The 24,583-nt window shown below is 36.5% G+C and overlaps 1 protein-coding gene across 5 annotated transcripts in view; it reads left to right on the forward strand.

Moving 5' to 3' along the window:
* lingo1a (leucine rich repeat and Ig domain containing 1a) overlaps positions 1 to 24,583 on the forward strand; it is a 516,838-nt gene that overhangs the window by 443,185 nt on the left and 49,070 nt on the right. For 3 of the 5 annotated variants that reach the window (XM_088641269.1, XM_088641268.1, XM_088641271.1), the window contains one exon: positions 226 to 356. The exons of 1 other annotated variant lie outside the window; for it this stretch is intronic. The gene's annotated coding sequence lies outside the window, so the exon portion shown is untranslated. The remainder of the gene's footprint in view (positions 1 to 225; positions 357 to 24,583) is intronic. One more of the 5 variants, XM_088641272.1, reaches the window with a different exon arrangement.

Below are 24,583 nucleotides of genomic sequence, written 5' to 3' on the forward strand. Positions count from 1 at the left end.
TTAAGCAGCTTGCACCACTGTACTGTTGTAGAATAAATTGTCTATACTATACATAGAATGTATACATAGAACTGCCTGGAAGTCTATCAACATGGACTGAAGACCTTCAATGTTATTGAACTTGATCTTGTTGTGAAAACCCTTCTCCACTAAGTATTGACCAGAATTAATTGTGAAAATGTTAGCATGGCAAAGTCTCATAATGCATTTTAAATTATTCTGCAGGCAGACAGCACATGGGTCGCACAGAGCAGGGAGGGAATGTGGACTAAGGAAAGGGAGGCCCTCCAGTTACCCACCATCTGCAACACACGCGGTAAAAGGCTTCCAAATTGACAGGTTCGCTTTCATTGTATGTAAGTACAGTGCTCACATTGTTCCCTCAGTCAATTGCTTGGCTTCAGTCTCTGTTTAAGCTATAAAAGAAACACAAGATTAATCTACCCTATATATAAGCAACAGAAACTAAAATAGGTCAGTCTTCCAGATGTTTAAGTGGGTAATGGATCAAGAGTGTTCAGACTTAGGTATATCAGTTAAGAGGCTTATTTGATATGATACGTATTGGGATCACTTTGAATTTGAATCTTCTTCTCTAGTTATCATTGCAGTAATTTATGGATGAACTTGTCAAGACTTGCCTAAGACACTTTTAGGCTTCAGAACATCCAAACATTAATCACTGAACAATACCCTGTTTGCAAAATCCTTAGTGCTGTACAGTAAATTGTTCTCCTTTTTAAAAATCAGTTTTGCTATAGTACATTACATTATTTTTATTAACACATTTTACACGTATTGAGTGCTCAGAGTATATAATATATATCAGAATTTACCATTCGAGAAATTGCCCTTTTGAATTATGATTCTAGTGTTTGCAAGTGTTTGCACTTAATTTCACTTAAATTTCATAGTTACATTTAAAACGGACTCTGATACGGTCACATAGAATTGCCTGTTACCCTGCATTCTCTCTCACAAACCATATTTACAGTATGTTTCTTGTAACTGATATTAAATCAAACACAAATATTGAGGGACTGCTGTTGTGTTACAAATTTGCAAGTTGGATTGATTAGGTCTGGTTTGTTGATTTTACAAAACATATCTGAGAGCTACTGACAAAAGTTAGCAAAAAATATTTGTGAGTGAATGGCAGTAATCTGGTACAAAGCCAATGTTGTAGTCATAAGGAAGGTCATATTTAGTCAAGAGGAAACCATACAACAATAAGGTATATGTGTACCTTAGACAGGCTTTCATTCTTGAAAAGAATTCAGTGACAGTATTGGTAGAAAAGAGATGCAGGAAGAGATTAAAGTCATAAAGTCATTTATAAAACAAAAACACATTTATTATTGTGTTTTTAGTTTATGAATTTGAAGTTATTATAGCTATTGTAATATACAGTAAGGTAATAGAAATGAAAATAGTAAACAAACCATTTATTTAAAGCATTCTTTTTTATTTTTGAATTTTGGATTTTGGACACATTCTTATGTAAAATGACTAAGCCTAGCAATCTAGTATTCATATTCATTTTGGAAATTGTGCATGGTTTTTATACAATTGCATGGTGCTTCATGGTTTTTATTTGATCTATCCTAGTTTGATTTTGCAGTACTTAAGGCAGATGCACTGAAATGTATATCACTGTGTTATCATGATGTTAATTGACAATTTGAAGGGACTGGATCAACATTTTTTCTTTGAACATGGAATAAGCATTAAGGAATCAGAAATGGAGGTTATATCCAAGTGCCAATAAAAAAGTGTAAAAAATTAATACTTTGTATGCTAATCAAAATGTAATGTTCAATTATGAAAGCAAGGCTATTTTAGGTTTGAACTAAATAGTATTTTTGTGTTTATCAGGAGTTTATGTGCAGTCAAGAGCTTTGTGGAGAGGTTGGGGATAGCACTATGAAGATTTAATGTCTCTGTCCAACATCAGATTAAGAAAGCATAATTAGAAAACAGAAAATGAAGCAGTCATGACAATTTTATTAGCTTCAATGAAGTTTGATCCTGTCAGAAGATGCTGAGCATCAGAACTGAAAGGAGGTCACATTTAATAGCTGATTGGACTAGACTGGAATATGCAGACACAAATTAAGGTTTTTCCTTCATTTGGCAATCTATCTCAGCAAGAGAAGCTGAATTTTCACTGAGCTTGTGGTGTCCAACTATAAGCCACTTTTCACATCTAACAAGTACCTCTGTGTGCAAGAGCATGAAACAATTTTAACATCTTGCATTGACATTCATCAAAAATTGTTAATAAATCACTGGCATTAGGTGCTTAAAGCAAAATAGACACAGAAGCCCATGCTTATTACGTACTTGCGGTCCTCTTTATAATGTTTCAGAGTACATACTTGTGATACAGGAAGACCATAAATCTGTCATAAGCAGTAGTACCACAAGTATATCATTCAGCACGTATGGACAAGTATACTTAGACTGATCAGTGTGGGGAAGATTGTTCCAGCTTCCAAAAGCAAGAAATCAAAGTGTTGTTGATTTTCAGAGAAGTAATAGACTGAGAGAGTGGTCTTATAACTGTTGGGATAAGAATATTCCCAATTATGTATAAATTGATATTGTGGATTTAAATACAGAATAGCAATTTCATTTCTGGAGCATTGCTTTGCATGAACTGAAATGAGGATGGCATATTTTAATTTAAATAGACTAACTAAATAGCTGCACTGAAACCAAATTACTGTATTAGAAAATGTGAGGTGGATAATAAAAACAAAGTACTATATGATTTTAAATGGTGCATAATTTACACTTTCAAATTAAATAAAGCTCAGTGGCAGTTTCTAATTTCAAAGCTCTTATAATTTCAGTTATAAATATAGATGTAGAATTCCAGATTACAGATTCTTTTTTTCTTATCAATACCTATGAATTTTATTTTAATAAATATGATGAATGTTCTTTAAATAGTATGTCATGCCCTTGTTGATTTCTTAAATAAAATGTTATTGGTACCTGCAATGGCACTCTACATAAATATTGTCCACTTTATTATTGTAGGATATTGCATGAAATGTAATTACCATTGTGGTAGACTAGTTTGTTGTGACACAATTGTACGCTTTAATAAAAAGAACATTAAATCATTTCAGACACATTTTCAAATGATGGTCATAGCAAATGAAATCATCTGAAATGCTTAATCTTAATAGTAACCTATGTCCTCTTGTCTTCCAGTTTGCACATACTGCAGATGGATTTTTCTAGTATTCATTTTACACCAAACTAAAACAAGTTATTTAAAGTTAAGGACAGTGTGGTTTAAGGGCTCTTTAATTGCGATAGTTCTGGCAGGACTAAGTGATGATAACATAGTCTAAGTCACAGTGTTCATCAGCAAAGAATGAGCCACAATATCAGAGTGTTAATGAAGGTCATCAGATAATCATTCTGCCTTTAAATAGATTCAGAAAATAGACTATGACAGGAGAAAATCTCACCTACATTTTCCTCATTAGGCTTTTCAAGGGGATGCCAAAGGCTAGCCAGCTACAGTAACTGCTTCCAGCTCAACCCATGAGGCCAGCTGTCAAAGTGTGCAACTACACGACTTGATTCATTATTTCATTACAGCTCTTTATTGGTCATGCTTTACTACATGGAGTACATTTAGTAGAACACTTAAGTGTCGCAAGTCTTCCTTGCTAGCTCCTTATAGTGTTGACATCATGACTCCACTACTGCATGCTCCCCATCTCATAGGCAGCACTGAACTGAAGGGAGAGCAGCGTCAGTGCAATCCATTTGTCTTTAATCTAGACTTATTACATGCCTGCTTAGATAAATTGCAAACTAGCTAGCTACATTATTTATGTATTTATACCACACAGAGGTACTGAGGCTGATGCCATGATTCAATGAATAAAGATCACCATTGTTCTGTTTAAAAAACACAAAAAAATTTGCAGCCACGAGGGCATCCTTTAAGGTATTCATAAATCCTCTTCAGTCTCATTGCCGACAACCACTATGAAAAATGCAAAGCTTGTTTTGTCATGCCTTCTATGGATTCAGAATGATTTTTTGATTAACAAAATGGGGTTAAAAATGGTCAAAATAATTAAATAGTAAGTTTACTGTATGAAAAATTTTTTGTCTTTTAGTTACTGTAATTAAAATATTAGATTTTCATACACTTGTACTTTTGTTACAAACTTTTTTTTCATCTCGGTACCATTCAACTTTTTTTTTTCCTTACGAAACATTTCATATTCATTTTTCCCTTGAAAAAATGATCAACAGAGCTCACATTTCCCAAAGAGGACTGAGGTTACTTGACCTTCCAAACATGTCTAGGAGGGAAATTCATGTATTTTTTAAATAAATATAGAGATGTATTTTTCTGTTTCATTTTGTGATTCCTCTTATTTTGGTTTAATTGTGAACTTTTTAAAAAAATGATTGGTGTGTTCAGAAGAGATTTGAATCACATATTAGTTAAAATCCCTGTTTTTTGCAGTAGGTTACCTAGGTTCATGAAGTTTGCCACAGCCATGTACATTCTCAGTTGATATACTGTATAAACTATATTAATTTCTGGTTAATTTCACACTTCAACACATGCTGTACAGCTCATACTATAGGTAACATTTGCATGTTATACCTACATTTGCCAAACCATAAAAGTAGTTTTGGTCATGTTTTCCTCTTCAAGGTCTTATTGTATGGAGTTTGCTGTTAAAAAGTTGTAGTGCCATATTTTAAATTATATAGATTAAACAAAAAAAGGATCTGCATCCTTTCTGAGAAAAATGTGTGCATAAAAAGATTAAATGTAATCTCAGCTCCAAGCACAAGGAATGCAGCAAAAACGTAGAACTTTCTCTTATTGGTCTGTAGGTGTTTGCATACAGTACTTCCTCATATGAAGGAGAATGTGAAGGATTTCTGTAGGAGCACTAGATAAGCCCACGCAGAAACACATCACTCATTTTGAGGAAAGCCTTGGGGTGTCCTTAACAAAGCAGGCACTGTTGTAGTACAAACTATGGCAGCACGCTTTTCACCTTGAGAGTGTCATTTGGCAAGAAGACATGCAGAGGCAGCTGAGTTTAACACTGCTGTTGGTCTCTGAGATGGAAACTGTTTACAAAGATTCTGCTCAGACTAGAATTGTCCCTGTGTTCTCAGTGTAGTTTGAAGGTTGGCTGGACACTTCATGTGGTAACTGAGACAATGACTTTTTACAAAAGCATTCTTTTTTTTCCCTGGCAAAACTGTCAATTTATTTATCGACAGCGAATTGAAATAACTTAAACATACTGTAGATGGTCTACCCCTGAGGGAATAACAGTAGACTAAAGATATCTCAAGAAAAAAATGATAACTCAAACAGTGGAACACACTATGTGTAAGCTTTCTTAGAAAATATTATATAGTGATATAATGTATAACTTAAGAATAAAAGTAGAATTACTCGTTTTAATTGTCTTTTGACTAACAAACCTCAATATCCCCTCTAACATATCTCTAAGACATGAGAGACAGCTCATATATGTGCATGAAATGAGAGCTAAAGCATTAGAAACATTAGAGTTGATAAAGAAAATAGTTTAGTGAATGAGAAAATAGTGAGAAATATATTACATTTTCATTCACGTCAAGTAGTAAATAAAAACTGTACTCGGCTAAACTGCAGTATCATATTACCATTTTTACTTAAACATACTGTATTGTTACAGTGAATTTCATTTTTTAAAAGGGACTGCATTTAAGGAATTCTTTAAGAAATGTAGCAGGTGTGGTTTTAATTATAGATAGAAATGCTTAAATCATTTTACTTCTGAAATGTTACGCATGTAGCTGTTTTAAAATTAGGGCAACACAAATCCACTTGCTGGATAGATCCCAGCTTTCTCACCTTGGGTATTTCTTTCACACTTTATAGCATTAAATGTTATTATCCTATATTCAAAATAAAATGGTTAAATTATCATAAAATGCAAATACACACAAGGGAACTACATGTTGAATTTTTGCATTGTTTTTTTTTTTTAATTAGATGAGCACAAGGTTGTTATTGTGAAAGTTATAATGAGGCCCTAGGAAACCTTTCTGTATATTTTGGACTGCATAATAATCTGGTCATGACCACTGCAAGATTGAAGATGAAATGTATTCAGATCTGCTGTATGTCATTATGTCTACTTTTATAAAACATTTATAAAACATCAGCATTGTCTCTCACACATTTTGTCTCTCACACAGTTGAATATCCTCTGGAGTAGAGAAAAGGGTGTCTGCCTCCTGAATTCCAGCTGAAATGTGGAGCTTCCTCATTTACTTTCAATATAAGTCCTCATTATTTCTCTGTCAGTCCCTCAGAAAGTGGTTCCAACACTGAAGTCCACTATTTAAGCCAAATATATACAATTAATGTGGATATTAAGCATAATTAGCCATATGAGGTTTCCAGTTCAGTTAATTAACTAGCAACCAAAAAGACAAGATGTGAGGAATGAATGTTTCTTGTCTGTAATGTTATTTCTTGTAAGATGAATGTCTCAAATCATTGAAGTTACAGACAAATTTCAGTGGAAAGTGGGATTGAATATTAACCACTACTCTCCAAATAGAGATCTGGAAGTAGAAATCAATTCTGAATTTTATATTTTAAATAAAGCATTACAACACTGTTCAATTTTTCAATCACTGATGCAATCTGTTAAATTATCTGTGGAAGGCGAAAAATAATGCATTACGCCTGCACAATATGCACATTATTTATAGAAAGTTTGACTGGATTAAAATGTTTGACCTGTACAATAATATATGGAGAATATTATTAAATACTAATATTTAGGATTATGTAGGAATTGTCATAGGATTTAGGACTGGTCAGTCACCACATTGGATGTAGGTTCAGCCAAAAATGTCATTACAAAAATCTCTGTGAATTAGTTAATATACAGTACGTACAAAACATGACTCTCCTGTGCTATCATTATTATACTTTTGAGCTATTTCATACTAACGTAGCCAGAGCTGTTGCACAATTTTCTCTGATTTTGCTAGAATAAGCCCTCTAGGGCATTTTGGGCCTTCTGAGTCCCGAAATGCTAATTTTTTTATACATTATAGCAAAATATTTTGCCAGATGAGGTTTTCTTTGAAAATCTGAGACAGATGAACAACTCTTCTTTTCTGGATGAATCACTACAGACGTATGCTTTTTTATCATGCTGTGGTGCTATGGTATTTCATTTTTATACAAATATTTTCAGTCTCTAAAGCACTGCAGGTGCAATAAGACAGAGCTCGTGCAGGTACCTGCTATATTTTTACTGTACCTTCACCAGTTTACTGGCAGGCAGGATCATAGGAACAGTGACTGACAGCAGGGAAGACTGGGGAAGCTGTGAGACGTATAGTGCTGTGCCTCTCAAGGTCATTGCTCACAAAAGGGTAAAGACCCCTTAGATCATATTGCAGCTGCTTTCACTGAGCTGCATCTTCTCCTTGGGAAACCCTATCTGGAGCTTTTACAGAGGAACAAAGAATAAAAACATATCAAACACTAATCATTCTGGTATCCCTTTCTACATTCATTTGTGAATACTGTGTATTTCAGGCTTTAGGCTCATTAGCTCTGAGGACACTGAATACTCCACTAAATTCATTATTCCTAATATAATATTACTGTTTCTACTTATAGATTTCAAGTAATGCTTTGTTGTTGTGGTATTTTAATAGAAATATAATAGTAGTGATATAACATGTATTTGTATTTTAGATTTCTATTTTGTGAACTTTAATTTGTGTTTTTAACATTAATTATTTATTTTCACATTTATCCATGTGGCCTAGAAAGGATCACATTCATGGTGTCCTTATATTAATATTAATTAGAACTCACCGTTTCACAATGCTAGGAAGTACAACCGTCAAAAGATACATCTATTTCTGTCATTGTTACTGACTCACTTTGAGAAATGAAAGTTCTACCTTGCTGATTGGGCAGAGGCTGATATTATGGAAAGAAAACTGTGACCATTTTGTATTTTACTGAATTTGTAAATCACATAATGGAAGTGCAAAATAAATAATTGCAGATAATGGAGCATATTTGTTTTTATGAGTTTGAAAAGTACATTTTCGTACTGCTTTTATTTCCTTTAGCAATAATAATAAATCAAATGAAAATGAACTGATGTATATTCCTTCCTAATAGAATATATTCAAATATTGACTTGCTTAAATTATATGGGGAGGTTTTAATTAAAAGGTACCTAATGGTACCTGAAACCTCTTATCATACATGGGTCATTTTAAATGACATTTATGCTATTTCCTTTAGGCCTTCACAAAACCATTTAAGTCATAAGAACATAAAGGTTTCAAAAGAGAGGATGCCATTAGCCCATCTGTACCATTGGTTTCTTAGTAGCTAATTCATTAAAATATTAAAATATTAAAATAATTAAGTCAGGGTCGACTTCAATAACATGGCTGGGTAGTTTGTTTCATACCCGAAGAAGTACTCAGTTGTTTTTGGTTTTAAATGTACTTCCATATAGTCTCCATATTTTTATATACAGTACCATACTACTAAAATTGCGTTACGTCATGGAATGCATTGGAACTTCACATGAAAGCAAAATCTAGAAATCTGCTGGGTTTTGACTTTTTTATTTTTGGAGGGGTGGGGTTAGAGTACCAGAAAGACAATCCCCTCCCATACACATGAAAAGAAGTTTAATCTTTGCACTATACCATGCCAGTTAGGAAGGGATTTGAATACACAGAAGTTACTGTGAAATACTGAATACTGTGTATTTGCTAACAAATTCAGTATGTACTCATTACTGTTATCATTATTGCTAAAGTAGTTTTTATTTTTTCTCTCAACTACACTGCTTTATATTAATCAATACTGTACATAATCCATTTCCAGTGCCAACCCTGACAAGATTGTGTGATTGCTTAGATCTAGGTAGTATCTTTCATCATTTTAAGACAAGAAGGAAATGGCACACTAACTGATTAGCTCTGCAGTGTGACAGTAAACACATGCATCCAATTACAAAAATGGTGTATCTGTAAAGCATAATGTGTTACGGTGAACAAGGTGAGGGGGATATGCCTGATGTCTTTAATGGTTTCTAAAGTTAAGATCACAGTCCATTGAATGTAGGGGGACATATTTATCTATTCAAATCTACAGTGCTCAAGTATATGCACTCCTAGCTTTCTCTTGTTAGTTCCATTAAAAGATATGTCTATATTTTTTTGTTAATAGCTATCTCTATCACGGTACTTTGTTATATTTTACATTATTTGTAACTTATGCTTTTAATAATTCACTTTGCATTATCAACAACAGAATGTTATTTACTGCAAACAGACTAACAATAGTGCATGAAAATGTGTAATAGCAAATGTGAGATTTTGCATGCATTCCAAATCAGTATAAATACATTATCAATCTACAACATCTGAGGGAGAGTACACAAAACCTTTCTTAACAGAACACCTGTGAATTCAAAAATTATGCAATGGTGAGAAAAATAAATGAATACAGAGTTCCTCCCTAACAGAGTATAAGAAATATTTTAATGGTCTCTGCTAAGCCCTAGTATGTCACAGCTGGAGAGGAAAGAATAAAAGATCTAGTAAAATGAAGGTAAGACAGGGTTTGTGGAATTAATAAATCATGAAGGAGATGCATTGACATGATTTTCCTTTGGTTTACAGGCTGGTTAAGGAAGAATCCATGTGACTTCCGTGAAAAGAATGTGAATATGACAAATGAGAGAATGAAAGAATGCCTTAACTATCAAGGGGCAAAGTCAATAGATCATGTACTTCAATGCCTTGATTCAATTTACCCATTAAAATAGGTGAAATAGTCCTGGGTGACTGTTTTGAAAGTTATTTTCAAGGCACATGGCATCCATTGATTAAGGTAGAATGCAGTGCACTTTAGCACACCCACACAAGTGGGATTAAAGTATATTTCCTCTGTAGCTAAGGAGATTGTACACAACCCATGTCTACAGAATAACAGATCCCTTTAGGCTAACTGAGTGCTTAAGAATAAATTCAGTTTGCCAGTAACCAAAAGAACATATTTAGATGTTTGGCACAGCCAAAGGTTCCAAACTTTTCCAGAAGAGCCCATTAAGGAAATTCAAGTGCTCTTTTTATTTGTAGTTGTCTTCACATTGTAGACTCTATCCTACTGTTTGAAGCATATCCTTTTCCCTTGTGTGTGCTGTGTCCATGGTGTGCCAAAGGTACCTTTTTGTAAATGCTTGGGGAGTGTCTAGCGTCAGCTACGCTTGGAAGGCCAGGTTCTTCTTTGTCCACCATTATAATCTGTTACAGAAGCAGAATCTGGTTGGCTTTCCTCGCTTTGTTTAAAAGATGGTGGTATTTCATTTGGAGCCTCCTCATTCCCTTCCTGGCTTTTGTACATATTACTTAAATGGAGTTTCCACAACTCAGGATTGAATACTGGAGTGGATGCATGGAGTACTGTTGCTGACATGGTCAACGTCTGGTGTGTGATTCCACAGCCAGCACAATTTGGTGGGACACTTGGAAGGTTACTCCTGGTTGGGGATACTCGACGGAGAAAGTATGATTTGTATTGTGTATTTGCTTTCTGTTCTGAAAATTAAACTAGTAAAAAAAACGCTTTCAGGGATCAAATTGAATGATAGATTCCACACACATAGATTCCAGTGACCTGAAAGAAAAAAGAAACTCAGAATTGTTTGATTATTGTTTTTATATCAGAAAATTGGAATGTCGGGATGAACTAAGTAAATTAATACATCAGTAAGTCCCCTATAGGAGGATGAAGAAATTTTAGTACCCTGAAGGCAAACAATAGCCATTAGCTGATCTTGGATGGTCTCAAGTCTGGAAATGGATGCTTGTGAAATGCGTATTTTTATAAATGGGAAGCAGGCCATAGCATGCCAGAGGATCCACATTACAATCATGTGAATATTTTTAGTTGCAGCTTTTTGCTCCATTTTTGCAGGCAGAAAGCATGATGTTTCTGTATGTACTATCGAGGTAAACATTTTTGGGGATCTGGGTTAATTATATAACCCAAAATTCAATTAATTAGGTATCAAATCCAGGATCTCATATGCTGTTGCATTTTAAAAACTACAGATTTAAAAATATGATGAAAAATGCTATTAAAGGTATCCACTATGACATCTCTGAACATAAAGTGCTGACCCCTGTTTTATACTTGGTGGCATCTGTCTTAATAAGGTCAGACTAAATAGTTAAACTTATAGTTACTGTATATTAAATAGTAAAAGCCATTGTAAGCCAAAATAAACTGGTAATTGTAAACCATTGTTATTTTGTTTTGCAAAGAATGTGCAAGAAAGCTATAAGCATTCAGTAACTAGGAAAAGTAAGAAACTGTTAGTGAATGTTTACTAAAATATTTTGAATATTAGAAATTTATTATACAGAGACACAAATGTGTAACAACTGTTAGCCTTCATTCTTGTGTGGAGTCACTGCTAATGGCTTCGTCATTGATTTATATGTTGATGGCTGGTGTGAGAAGGCCATTAATCTTTTGTGAAGGAAATCTTAGGCTGAGTTGAATGTTTTTTTATATACATTATGGGCAATGAATTACCCTCTCACCCAAATAGCAATTCCTCTGTGCTTTGAAGAATGCAGAACAAGAGGGGTAGTGAGAATAGCTTTGTAATGTGTATAGGTACAACAGGTGTGAGTATGATACAAAATTTGCATTAGGGTAATTTAGATTTTAAAAGTTTGTCTAAAATATTTTCTGTTCTATAATCAACCCCTAGAATAAGAAGTATTGTTTTCGCTTTTTGGAGAAAATTAAGTCACATGTTGTTTTGCTCCAGACAAAACACTGGAGTTTCTCTTTGCCATTCCTTACAATACAAAAGATCACATATCTATTTAGTTCAACACTTAGTTCTTTATAATGTATTTATAAAATCACAAGTGGATAAGTTGTATGAATGCTGGAAAACTATTGGACAGTCATCCTATATCAAAATCTATTCTGGGGGAAAAGGGAATAGGTAGAATGAAAATTTAAAATTATATTAGAAAAAATGACACGGTTAGAGAAAAGGAAATCTTTCTGCAAAAGTAGGACACTGAGCAATCTGAGACAACAGCTGAGAATTTAATACATGATAATACAAAAAAAAAAACTTGAGGTGTTAACAGGACTGTGAATGCTTGTACTGTGATCAATTACAGACATCTACAGTATAAAGCATGCATTGAGTAATATACCACAGCACATGTTAACATGCTGGCATGCTTTAAGAAATTACAGAACAAATAACTCATGCTGGCTGGTAAATACAAAAGAAAACCAGATTTTTTGCTGTATTCACAATATGTTGTGCTATGCTTTCCACTGTGGGATAATTGCATGCAAATTGTTCCATAAAAATGTAAGTATATGATGCGGACAATTAGCCAGCATTGGAAAAGCAGGCCTAAGCAATTCAAGACTCCACCAACATTCTAAGATATTGATAATTATTTTGCATTCAGTCCAAATTACATACCCAGATTGGCTACGTGCTTTGTGTACTAATGTGACGTGGCTGGATTCAGCAAGCAATCTACACCACTGTTCAGATATTGATCCTCTTTCATGGTAACTGTGGCATAAAGTCAGGGAAAAGGGAAACTGGAAGAGAAGGGAAAACAAAGAAGCCACACAGGAGCATCTCACTGTCAAGTAGGTAGGAGGTCTTATATATTATTCTGATCAGATTCTGTAAGAGAGTAATAATCTTCTACTTTCTACTATCCATTATATAGCTGTTATCCCAATAGGTGAGTCGAAAACACTGATGGGATTAACATAAGTCTTAATGAATTCCCTTTAGGGTCTCTGGAGACCAAAACTAAGGTAAAACCACACAACTACAGTTGCAGTCAAGTTATCTTCAGGAGTGTGGCTGTACAGTATGTGTTATTCATAGGTTTTTACAGTGGCAGGGATTTAGAAAGAGGTTTATTCCCATTGGGACACTTCATCACTGTTGCATCAGTGATTTTTCAGACTTCAGGTATTCCTGAGGGATTGTTTTTGTTTTTTGCTGAAATGTAACAGTGGATCCTGGTTACATTTTTTTCTCTGAAGCCATTTATTTATTGTGGTTCTGATTTATGTGTCTGCATACCCATAGGTGGAGGATCAATAATTATTTTTATGCCACCCAACATTGACTGTTCCTCACTGAGTGGGTTCTATAAGTTAAGTATATCAAACACAGAAATGGCACTTCATTAATTTGTTGGCTATATTAAAAGGCTCGTTTTATGTCAGCTGACTTTATCTTTACTTTATTCTTTATGTGTACAGATGCAGCCATTCAAAGTGCGCGGTACAGGCACGTACCGGAGGTAATTGGCTATGGCATTGCGCATCACGACGCAAGATGACGCGGGGTACCGCGGTACGTGATTGGTTGACCGACAGGGGCACTCGTGGTCCGTTGGTCTGTCGTAGAAAGATTTACAGTAAACGTCTTTACTGTGCCCGTTGTAGTATTTAATATTTATATGGAATTTTACCACTGAAGGGAAATCTTAGTGCCTGAGCATAAAAAGAATAGGAGCATACTGCAACGCGTGTGAAGGCCATAAACGATATTAATTTTGGAACTTAAACATACAGTATATGGCTGGTCTTGGTACTTTAAAGTAAAAAATACACACCAGTATTCCATTTCTCCCTAAACATTTTAAGCATCGAAGTCTTTAACTAAAGAGATACTGGAGTCAACAAGAATACTTTTAGAATTTGATTAATAGGGAATATTATATGGAATCGCATATCTAAAGAATTTAATAATGATATGATTATATTCGTGTACTGCTACAGGGCTGTGTAGGGCTGTTTCGCCTCCCTCTTCATGTGACTTCCCTTGTAGCCTACTGGTCTACGTGCCCGACTACCAACTCACGGGTTGTGTGTTCAAATCCAGCTGGTGCTGGGCTTTTCTTTTAACAAACATTTCTTCGAAAAAATAGAATAGCGATATTATGGACAATCAATTGACTTTTATATTTCAAAATATCACAACATGATCGATTCTAAGTCATTTTTGATAACAATCATCAAACAAACATTTCTTTGAAAAAATGAGACGTTTCCCTTGGTCAGAGATATAAATATATAATATATAAATAAATTAAATTTAACTAACGTGAAATAGCGTGTGAAAAAGTGGTAGTTTTAAGCTTTTCTGCTAATATAATATGGAATCGCGTATCTAAAGAATTTAATAACGATATGATTATACTCGTGTACTGCGACAGGGCTGTGTAGGGCTGTTTCGCCTCTCTCTTCATGCGACTGTACCAGGAAGAGGATTTCTTTCTATTCGAAACGTGTATTTTAAAAGTTTAAGAAGTAAAAACTTTACAGCGTACACAGATTTCTAAACTGATCAGGATCGTTATCTTTGTCTTATGCATACTAATGTTCACCGCTCTGTCCAGCAAATTAATAATAAACTTTATTTTATATAGCGTTTTAAACGAATAAGTAATTAGATTGCTCATAAACCTAATCACTTGCTTTTTCTTTTTATTTAGGCTCAGATTTCAACTATAGATCATATTATTAATAACCATAATAACAACCAACCAACAAAAACAACCATATAAACATAATACCAACCAAAAACATAGATAACGACCACAATACAAAATCAAATATATCAAACCATTATACTCTCACAAATTCCTCCAATTATCATAATCCCGCCCCTTATGCAAAACCAAACTCTCCTCCCATCCCAGTTTATCCTCTTTATCATAAACAAAATCCACCTCAATTTTCAACATAAAGCATTACACAAAATCAATACCTCAACACTCCATACTCAACAACGATAATTCTCAAACAGCCAGAACATGTAACTCCGAATTCCCAAACAGACCTCATTTCCATAGCCCCGCCCCTTATGCAAAACCAACATCCTTCCCCTGTTCTCTCTCTCCCCTGGCGTTTGTAATCGTTTTTATTTTCAAATAAATTTTAGCAAAGTCATGTATTTTAAAAATCTTAAGATTTTTATATTTATGTCTTTATTTAGTGGTTTCATTAGTGACAAAGGCTAGTGACCTTTGTTTCATTAGTGACAAAGGCTAAAAGGGCTTTTATGTAAACCATGTTTGCTATTAATTCATTCAGGGCTCAAGTATGTTCATTGTCTTCAAATGAAAGAAGGGTTCCTTTCGCCGTGGTCGGGTTGAACTTAGAAGCTTGCCACACCCGGACTGTTACACCAACGTATTAGCATGTTAAAGCAATTTCATTGAGGAGCCTCGCCTTTCTTAACTAGTACTGTACTTACTGGGTTTTTGAGGGGGAGGGGGGAGGTGTCTTTCGCTGGAAATCTCGCCTGCTTCTACTTTACGAGTACAACCCCCTCTCTGCCAGAGTGCTGGCTGTGACGAATTAAACCGGTTTCACAGGTATTTTCAAAGTAGGAAGTACAGTGTTAACTGGTAGCTGGGCTCCTCAATGAAATTGCTTTAACATGCTAATGCATTGGTGTAACAGTCCGGGAATGGCAAGCTTCCAATGTCAACTCGACTCGATTGGAAGACAATGAACGTATTTTAGCCCTAAATGAATTAATAGCAAACATGGTTTATATAAAATACATTTTTCCAAGAAAGTTTATAATAATACGATCTATAGTTGAAATCTGAGCCTAAATATAAAGGAAAAGCATTTTCAGAGAGCAATCACGCTGTGTTTATGTAGAAAAAGCGATTAGGTTTATGAGCAATCTAATTACCTATTCGCTTAAAACGCTATATAAAATAAAGTTTATTTAGAGATGAATGATCAGTGTCGCAGTTTAAATAATTTTCGTAGGAGGGCTTGGACAGATTCCAAGTGCATTTTTGCAATTTATGTTGCATTGTCCAATGTGCTGTTGTAATACAGTTAAGAATACAGTTAGTCTAAGCTTTATCAGCTTTATTTATGGGTTGCAATTGAGAAAAAGTCAAAAACCGCACTCAAAATGCAATTTAGAGCTTTCTGGCAAGAGGAGACACCCAAATTATAATGTAACATGCCACTGTTTGTGCATGAACAAAGTTATACTGCAATTTTCCTTAGATACGCGATTAAAAAAAATACATTTTTTGAATCCCCGGCGGAACACACTCCATAAGAATCAGCGCTTTTATACAGTATATCGCCTTTAAACACATATATTTAAACACGCGTTTACGATTTAAATCAAAACGCGATTCAAATCAATATAAATGTTTATTTTGTAACACATAGGTGACTATTCATTGTTATTAAAAAGACTTAAATTCGATCATGTTGTGATATTTAGAAATATAAATTTGTTTGGTGCGAGTGAGGTTTTATTTAATCTCTGACCAAGGGAAACGTTTCATTTTTTCAAAGAAATGTTTGTTAAAAAATAAAGTCATAGTTCCATGGGATTCAATCACAGACCATGTGACATGGGAGTCAGGAAACTAACACACAGCGCCACCAGATTTGATAACGCTATAAAAACGCTATAAAATAATGTGACTAGGCACAGAACAAGTTTACAGCACAGTACAATAATAAATGCTGACCATGACCTACCTTACACTCAATTTAAACACAAGCTGTCTTTAGCCCTCTAAGCTGGTTCATACAGAAATGTAGAGATCCAGGCTCAGAACACACAGCTTCATTAGCGAATACATATGCAGGACAACTAGAGAAGACGTTTTACAGAGGATGGATTTTTAGAAACATCCCATCAGTGACATCACTGAAGTCAACTCCTAGGTACTGTAACTGTCGTGTGGATAGTTTCACAAGAATCAGACAAAGGTTTAAGCATCGCTTGTTCTAGATAAAACTGCAAAAAAAAAAACAACAACCCATAATGTACTTCTTTGCGGCTCTGTTTGCCCAAATCATATATTCACAACGTGAAATTTAGAAAATAACATTACGTAACCAAAATCCGCAATATGGAAACAGAACCTTTGTAATTGTTGATAGATGATGTACTCGTAACATTTTTACAAGATGAACTACAACATTTAAAAAATGACTTGTATGTACTTGATATCTCTAATCAATCCACGGCGACATTGTTAAAGCAGAGTCCCAGCACAAAACGAAACTAAAACGCCCTGGGCATACCGTTTCGCACTTCTTATTAGTTGCTCAAAAGTAATTTGACCGTATGAAATGCATAATATAAACCTAGAAACATATACGTGAGCAGTATTTACATAGTATCGGTGTTAAGACATACCTCTCATTAACTGTAAATCAAGTTAAAAATATCTCAAGACCGATTCTGGTCATAATGAAACCATGTTTCGTGTATGTTTTCTTTAAAGTACCAAGACCAGCCATATACTGTATGTTTATGTTCCAAACTTAATATCGTTTATGGCCTTCACACGCGTTGCAGTATGCTCCTATTCTTTTTATGCTCAGCTACTAAGATTTCCCTTCAGTGGTAAAATTCCATATGAATATTCAATACCTAAACGGGCACAGTTAAGACATTAAATATACATATACATACTGTATACAGTACAGTTTTCATACGGTAATATGTTTATGTTCCTAAATCAATCTCTTTTATGAGCATGTGAAAGGCATGGTGAATCGATTCTCAAAAATTACTGTACTTTGCATGATTGGAAACAAATGCGTGATTGCGAAATGCTGTGGTGTTACTTTTACAAAGACGGTCAATGAAAAAAAGAATGTTGACCAGGGCAATACTTTGAGTTTACACTTACAGCTTGTCCATGGTCATTCATTATTAATACTATTAGTAAAATCTTCGTTAAAGACTTTGATGGCGACAGCTCAAACATGAGAGGTTGAGCTTTATTAGCTCCACCTTGCGGAAATTCCGGATACTATTATTTTGCTTGTCGTATTATAGGAGAATTTACGGTAACTAGCGGTATTTACCGGTAACTCGCGGTATTTACCGGTAACTTGCGGTAGACTGCGTACAGCGTACCGGAAAATAATGCGGTATCGCCCGCGCATTTTGAATGGCTGCATCTGTACTCTGGTTCTCTTTCTTTGCTGTTATTTTGAATATTGAAAAGTGCAAAAATGAAACTTATTTTTGTTGGCCTTTCAAATATGGTGCATTGCCAGTGTGCTACACTACCAAGTAATCATTGTTAAAAAATGTATTTGTAGCGTGGCAAATGGAAATGTAACTCCAATCACCAATTGCAGCCCATACATTACAGATGGCATCATAGCCATATCCAACAAGCTAAATCTGAAATGTCAGAGAAGTACACTTCACTGACTACTCATTTCCCATTGATTTGATTGAGTAAGTGTGAAGTCTTGCTGTCTATCCATACTGTCAGTGTATCGGGGTATTTTATTCTGTTAGAACACTTCATTTTCAACAACACTCTTCTCCTCTAAGTGGAAAATGATAGGAATAAATTATCTGAGCCAAACGTTCTTTGCATTTGTTTCTCCATATCTTGCTGTCATTTTTCCTTAAAGTTTCTTTAAAGTCTGTTGTTGATTACAATTAGGTGTATGCTCCATTATTTATGAAAATGAAGCTAAATATTATGTCATATTTAAAATACAAATAACTAGAACATTAAATGCTACATGTGAATTTTTCACTTTTGGTGTAAGTGTAACAGAGTGGAAAGGAGGGTCACCAAGTGTCAAGGGGTATATACATGTTAATTGCATTAATGCACCAGTAACACCCCAGTGTTGATGCAGTTTCCTGCCCTGATCAAGGACCCTCTTAACACAAGCACCAGACAATTACCCCTCCACTCAAGGGTAATGCGTGGGGTTGTAAACAGTTTTGACTGGACCGGTGATTGATAGGGTGGCGTACACAGGGCGATATTTGGACAGCCACTTCATAAAGGAGCCCTCGGTGGCTGACTCTGCCCATACAAAGCCCCAATCAGGACAGAGCAAAAACAACCCTTAGGAGGAAGCAAGGTTGGAGAAACAGGCTACAGCATGGGACAAAAGAGAGGGTGCCAGGGGTTCTACAGTGAGCAGCTGAGGAAGGTCTCCAGGATCATCTTCCTCCCCCCCTGCCTGACAGGGGACTCAGAGAAATCAAGATGGTGGGGGGAGCATGATGGAGGCATGTTGTTTGGGACGGTCAGGACCAGAGAAGTTGCCTAAAAGCCACTGGTTGACCACACGGAGTGTCATTGTTTTTCCTTAGTGGGAGGGAAGGAGTCACACCAGGTCACTGACTGGAGCTGGCTTCAGAGGAAAATGCTAGTAACTGGGTTCCATGGGGTTTCTTTGTACTGTTCCTACAGTAAGTGCTTCTGGTGGATGAACTGTATTATGTGTTTTGTGTTCTGGGTAGTCATTAAATTTGGGTAGTCAGAAATTTGTCTTATGAGGATACCTTAATCTGATGGTTAGAATGATAGATTGCTATAAATAAATGGGATATCACATATAATAACTGTCTTTTCTGGTCTATGGATACACTGGTGATTCTGGGAGAAAAATAGAACCTGCAACAAGGAAGGAGCCTATCACCCTTTTTAATTGCTAGGTGGTGTAGTCGTGTACAAGGCAGAAATAATTCTCATTTGGGGGGGTCACCTATCTGCAACATTGACAAAGTTTCCTTTTGGAACTGCATATATTAAAATGTGACAGTTTGACTTTATTTGGCATAGATTTATACAGTCCTAGCAACGTAGATGCAGAACATAAATGCTTTATCAATACAGCCTTAAGTCCTGTAATTAAATTGGAGACACGCTGCCTTTCATGGGATACATAATTTACAGATATTGGTCTAGAAAAAAATGAAATGGAACAGAAATCAACCGAGGTGAAGTCTTTGATTGTTCTATATGTCTGTAATTACAGAAATGTGAAGAATATTGAGAAATGTTTTTTGCTCTGAAAACTTTTTTGCTCTGCATGATACTCTGAATTGGGGGTGATGAAGGATTTTACAGGCTACCGTTCAATGTTAAATTCCATACAATATTCCCCATAATTATAAGTAATAAGTGAATAAAAACATATTAATTTCAATAAATAATTCAATGCAATTAGTTTTCTATGAATAATTAAAATAGTACTTTGAAGTTCATAAAACTATTCATAAGTACATTTTTATTGAATAAGAATTGAAAAATTATAGATATAATGAAGAAAATTTCAACAGAACCTCTCATACCAGGTCATAAATACTTCATTTCTAGTTTTTCAGCATAATGTACTTTTTTCTGTTCCGAAAATGAATTATTTTACATGCTTCCGAAAGGCTTTGTAAAAGCATTAGTACAAAAGTGAAAATTCAAAATAGAGGAAAACAGAGACTTGTGTTGAGCATATATTTCATATTAAATCATCTATTTTTAGGTAGGATCTAATTTAATTCACAGGGCTTCTGAAATAACCTTGTAATAGTAACCTTGGAAAACTGTCCAACAGCTAAAGGTCATCTAGTTCACAATAACAGATTTTTTAAGATGCAATAATCTGTGTTTCCCCTGCCGTATCAAGTAAGGGTTTAGAAATGTGAGCATGCAGCACAAGCTTTATGGTTTCAGGTTTACAAAAACCCTTTGATCCCGTATTGACATTCCAGTAACTCTATATGGTAGACCTCTGATGCCTCAGATTTAGAGCAAATAGTAGCAGTTGAGGGCAGACCTTTGCAAGAAGACCAGGCAATGAATCTCTGTTTTGTTATTGTTTACATATGTTTAACTATTACACTGAAATTGGTCATTATTTAATGTGTTGTTTGAACTGATTATAACTGGTATACACAGGTATCCTTTATAAATTAAAAAAAAATCTGAAATGTATGTGAATGTCTGAGTGGTACGGTTGTGCAGGTAGCACTGTTCCCTGCAACACTGGGGTCTTGGGTTCAGTGTCTGGGATGCTAACCACATGGAGTATCCTCCCACAGTACAAAAGCCGTGGTTAATAGGTTGGTTAATTGGCTTCTGGGAAAGTTGGCCCTGTTGATGGATCTTTTCTCCACCATCAACAACTTGCTAAAGCCCAACTGCCCCACCACATTACCTGCCTCATCGCAACTTTGCAACACATTCTTAGATTTCTTTAGCTCCAAGATCAACAACATCCGGCATCACATTCTTTCTACTACGCATATCATTCCCACACCTCCTCCCTCCTTATCCAACTTTTCTGGTCCCCTTCTCTCCAACCTCTCTCTTCTTGACTCAGCATCCCTCAATAAACTAGTTACACACATGAAACCCACCACATCTATTTTAGATCCCATTCCCACCACTTTATTTCAGTCCTGTTTCTCTTCTCTCTGTCCCGTTGTCCTCAATATTATAAATGAATCCATGAGCACTGGCATTGTACCAATGGTCCTCAAAACTGCTGCCATTACCCCAGCGCCAAAAAAACCTAACATGGCTCTCAACAATCTTAACAATTTTTGCCCCATCTCCAGCTTACCCTTTCTTGCAAAAATTCTAGAACTTGCTGTCACACTTCAGTTACATAACCACCTCATGACAAACAACCTTTTCAAACCCCTCCAATCTGGCTTCCGTCAGCATCAAAGCACATATCAAAGTCACTAACGATCTTCTAATAGCTTCTGATTCTGGTTCTCTCTCTATATTCATCCTTCTTGATCTCAGTGCTGCTTTTGACACTGTTGACCATAACATCCTACTTTCTCGTCTTGAGACTGTGTTTGGAGTTTCTGACACTGCTCTCAAATGGTTCAAGTCTTACCTTACTGATCGCTGTCACTTTGTCTCTCTTAATGGGTATAGGTCTGAAACTGGTCTTGATAAGTCTGGTGTTCCTCAGGCCTCAATACTGGGCCCCTTGCTCTTCAGCATTTACATGTTTCCACTTGGTCAACTTTTAAGATCACATGGCTTCAGCTATCATTTGTACTCTGATGATACTCAAATATATATAATACATCCATACCAAACCTGACACTGATGTGGCTGTCTCTATTCTATCTAATTGCATTTCTGACATAAAAACTTGGATGACTTAAAATTTCCTTCATCTTAAGTGCGACAAGACTGACAAAAAAAACCTCGGGGTTATATTCGATTCTGGCTTAACATTCGGCCCACATGTGCAGCACATTGTCAAAAAACTTTTTTTCACCTCAGAAATATCGCTAGACTACGCCCTATTCTATCACTAACTGTGGCCGAAATCTGATCAACACATTTGTGTTCTCTTGAATTGACTACTGTAATGCTGTACTCACTGGGGTATCAAAATCTACTTTGAACAAACTGCAGTATGTCCAAAATTCAGCAGCCCGAATCCTGACCAGGTCTAGTGCAATTGAGCACATTACTCCTATCCTGGAGTCCTTGCACTGGCTTCCTGTCAAATTCCATGTGGACTTTAAGATCCTCATGCTCACCTATAAGGCTCTGCATGGCTTGGCACCTCAGTACCTGTCTGAACTATTATAGCCACTATTATCGCAACCTTCGCTCTTCTAATTTTGGTCTCCTAACTGTCCCCCAAGCCCGTCTAGATAGATAGATAATACTTTATTAATCCCGTAGGGAAATTGATGTGCTACAGCAGTCCATCCCAAGACAAGCAAAACAGACATTAGAATAGTTTTAAAACAAAAGACAAACAAAATAAATAAAAATAAATAAAAACATAGGTGTGTGCAAAATGTGCTGATCATAGTCACTGTAAAAACAATAAAATATGTGCAAAATGTGCATGGGTTTATACAGACTGATTGTCCAAAAAGTACAATGGAGTAAACATGCTGTCCATAGAGGAGCAAATGAAGGGCTAACAGTCCTAGCCTAGGGCAGCATTATACACCCTGACAGCCGCTGGGAGGAAAGACCTGCGGAAACGTTCCCTTGAACACTGTAGCTGGAGCAGTATGTTGCTAAATGTGCTCCGCTGCCCAGTAACAGTCCCATGAAGTGGATGAGAGGTATTTTTCATGATGGCTGTGATCTTGGTCAGCATTCTCCTCTCAGCCACCACCTCCATGGGGTCAAGGCTCATCCCCAACACAGTGCCAGCCTTCTTGATGAGTTTATTGAGCCTATTTGCATCTTTTGTCATGATGCTGCTGCCCCAGCACACCACAGCGTAGAAGATGGCCGCCGCCACCACTGATTCATAAAAAATGTGTAGCAGTGTTCCACACACACCAAAGGACCTGAGTCTCCTAAGAAAATGGAGTTGGCTCTGACCTTTCTTGTACAGGGCATCAGTGTTACCAGACCACTCCAGCTTATCATCCAGGTGTACCCCTAAGTACAGGTAGGAATGTACGCCCTCTATGTCCTCACCCTTGATGGAAACAGGGTTCAGCGGAGACTTATTCCTTCGAAAGTCAAAGATAATTTCTTTGGTCTTGCTGGTGTTAAGCTGGAGATGGTTAAGATGACACCACTCCACAAAATTGGTAATTAAGCTCCTATATTCCTCCTCCCTCCCCTCTCTAATACACCCCACAATTGCAGAGTCATCCGAAAACTTCTGCAGATGACATGTCTCAGAGTTGTACCTGAAGTCAGAGGTGTAAAAGGTGAACAGGAATGGAGCAAGGACAGTCCCCTGTGGAGCCCCAGTACTGCTAACAATCTGTTCAGACACACAGCTCTGTAGCCGTACATACTGTGGCCTGCAGGTCAGATAGTCTATAATCCAGGACAGCAGGGGAGTGTCCACCTGCGCACCCTTAGCTTATCTCTCAGTAAAGGTGGATGGATGGTGTAAAAGGCACTGGAGAAGTCAAAGAACATAACTCTCACAATGCTCCGCGTCTTCTCCAGGTGAGAGTTAGCTCTGTGTAGCAGATAAATGACTGCATCCTCCACTCCCAGGTGTGACCGGTAGGCAAACTGCAGGGGGTCCAGTGCTGTACTCACCAGGGTTCTGAGGTTGTCCAGTACAAGCCTTTCCAGAGTTTTCATTAGGTGTGATGTAAGTGCCACTGGTCTGTAGTCATTCAAGACTTTAGGGTGCCCCTTTTTGGGTACTGGCACCAGGCAAGATGTCTTCCAGAGCATTGGAAATTTTTCTAATCTCAGGGTGAGGTTGAAGATGTACTGCAGCACTGAACCCAGTTGGTCCACACAGATCTTTAGCACCCTGGAGCTGACACCGTCAGGACCCGCTGCCTTCCCTGCATGGAGTCTCCTCAACTCCCTTCTGACCTGGTCAGCTGTGATGGATAGGCCAAGGAGGGCAGGGGAAGATGGAGTAGGAGTAGGAGGGATCACATGATGGGGTGACTGAGGACATGAAGAGGGTGTCTGGGGTGAAGGCCTGTGAGGTGAATGGACAGTGGACCCTGTATCGAATCTGTTGAAGAAAAGATTCATCTCATTGGCCCTCTCCAGACCTCCATCACTCTGTTGGCCGCCAGACAACTTGTATCCGGAGATCTTCCTCATGCCATTCCACACTTCTCTCACATTGCTCTCCCTCAGCCTGTCCTCCATTTTCCTCCCATAAGCCACCTTGCTCTCCCTAACTCTCACCTTCAGCTCTTTC

Source organism: Lepisosteus platostomus, chromosome 7 (genome assembly GCF_059453375.1).
Source record: "Lepisosteus platostomus isolate fLepPlt1 chromosome 7, fLepPlt1.hap1, whole genome shotgun sequence".
NCBI lineage: Eukaryota > Metazoa > Chordata > Actinopteri > Semionotiformes > Lepisosteidae > Lepisosteus > Lepisosteus platostomus.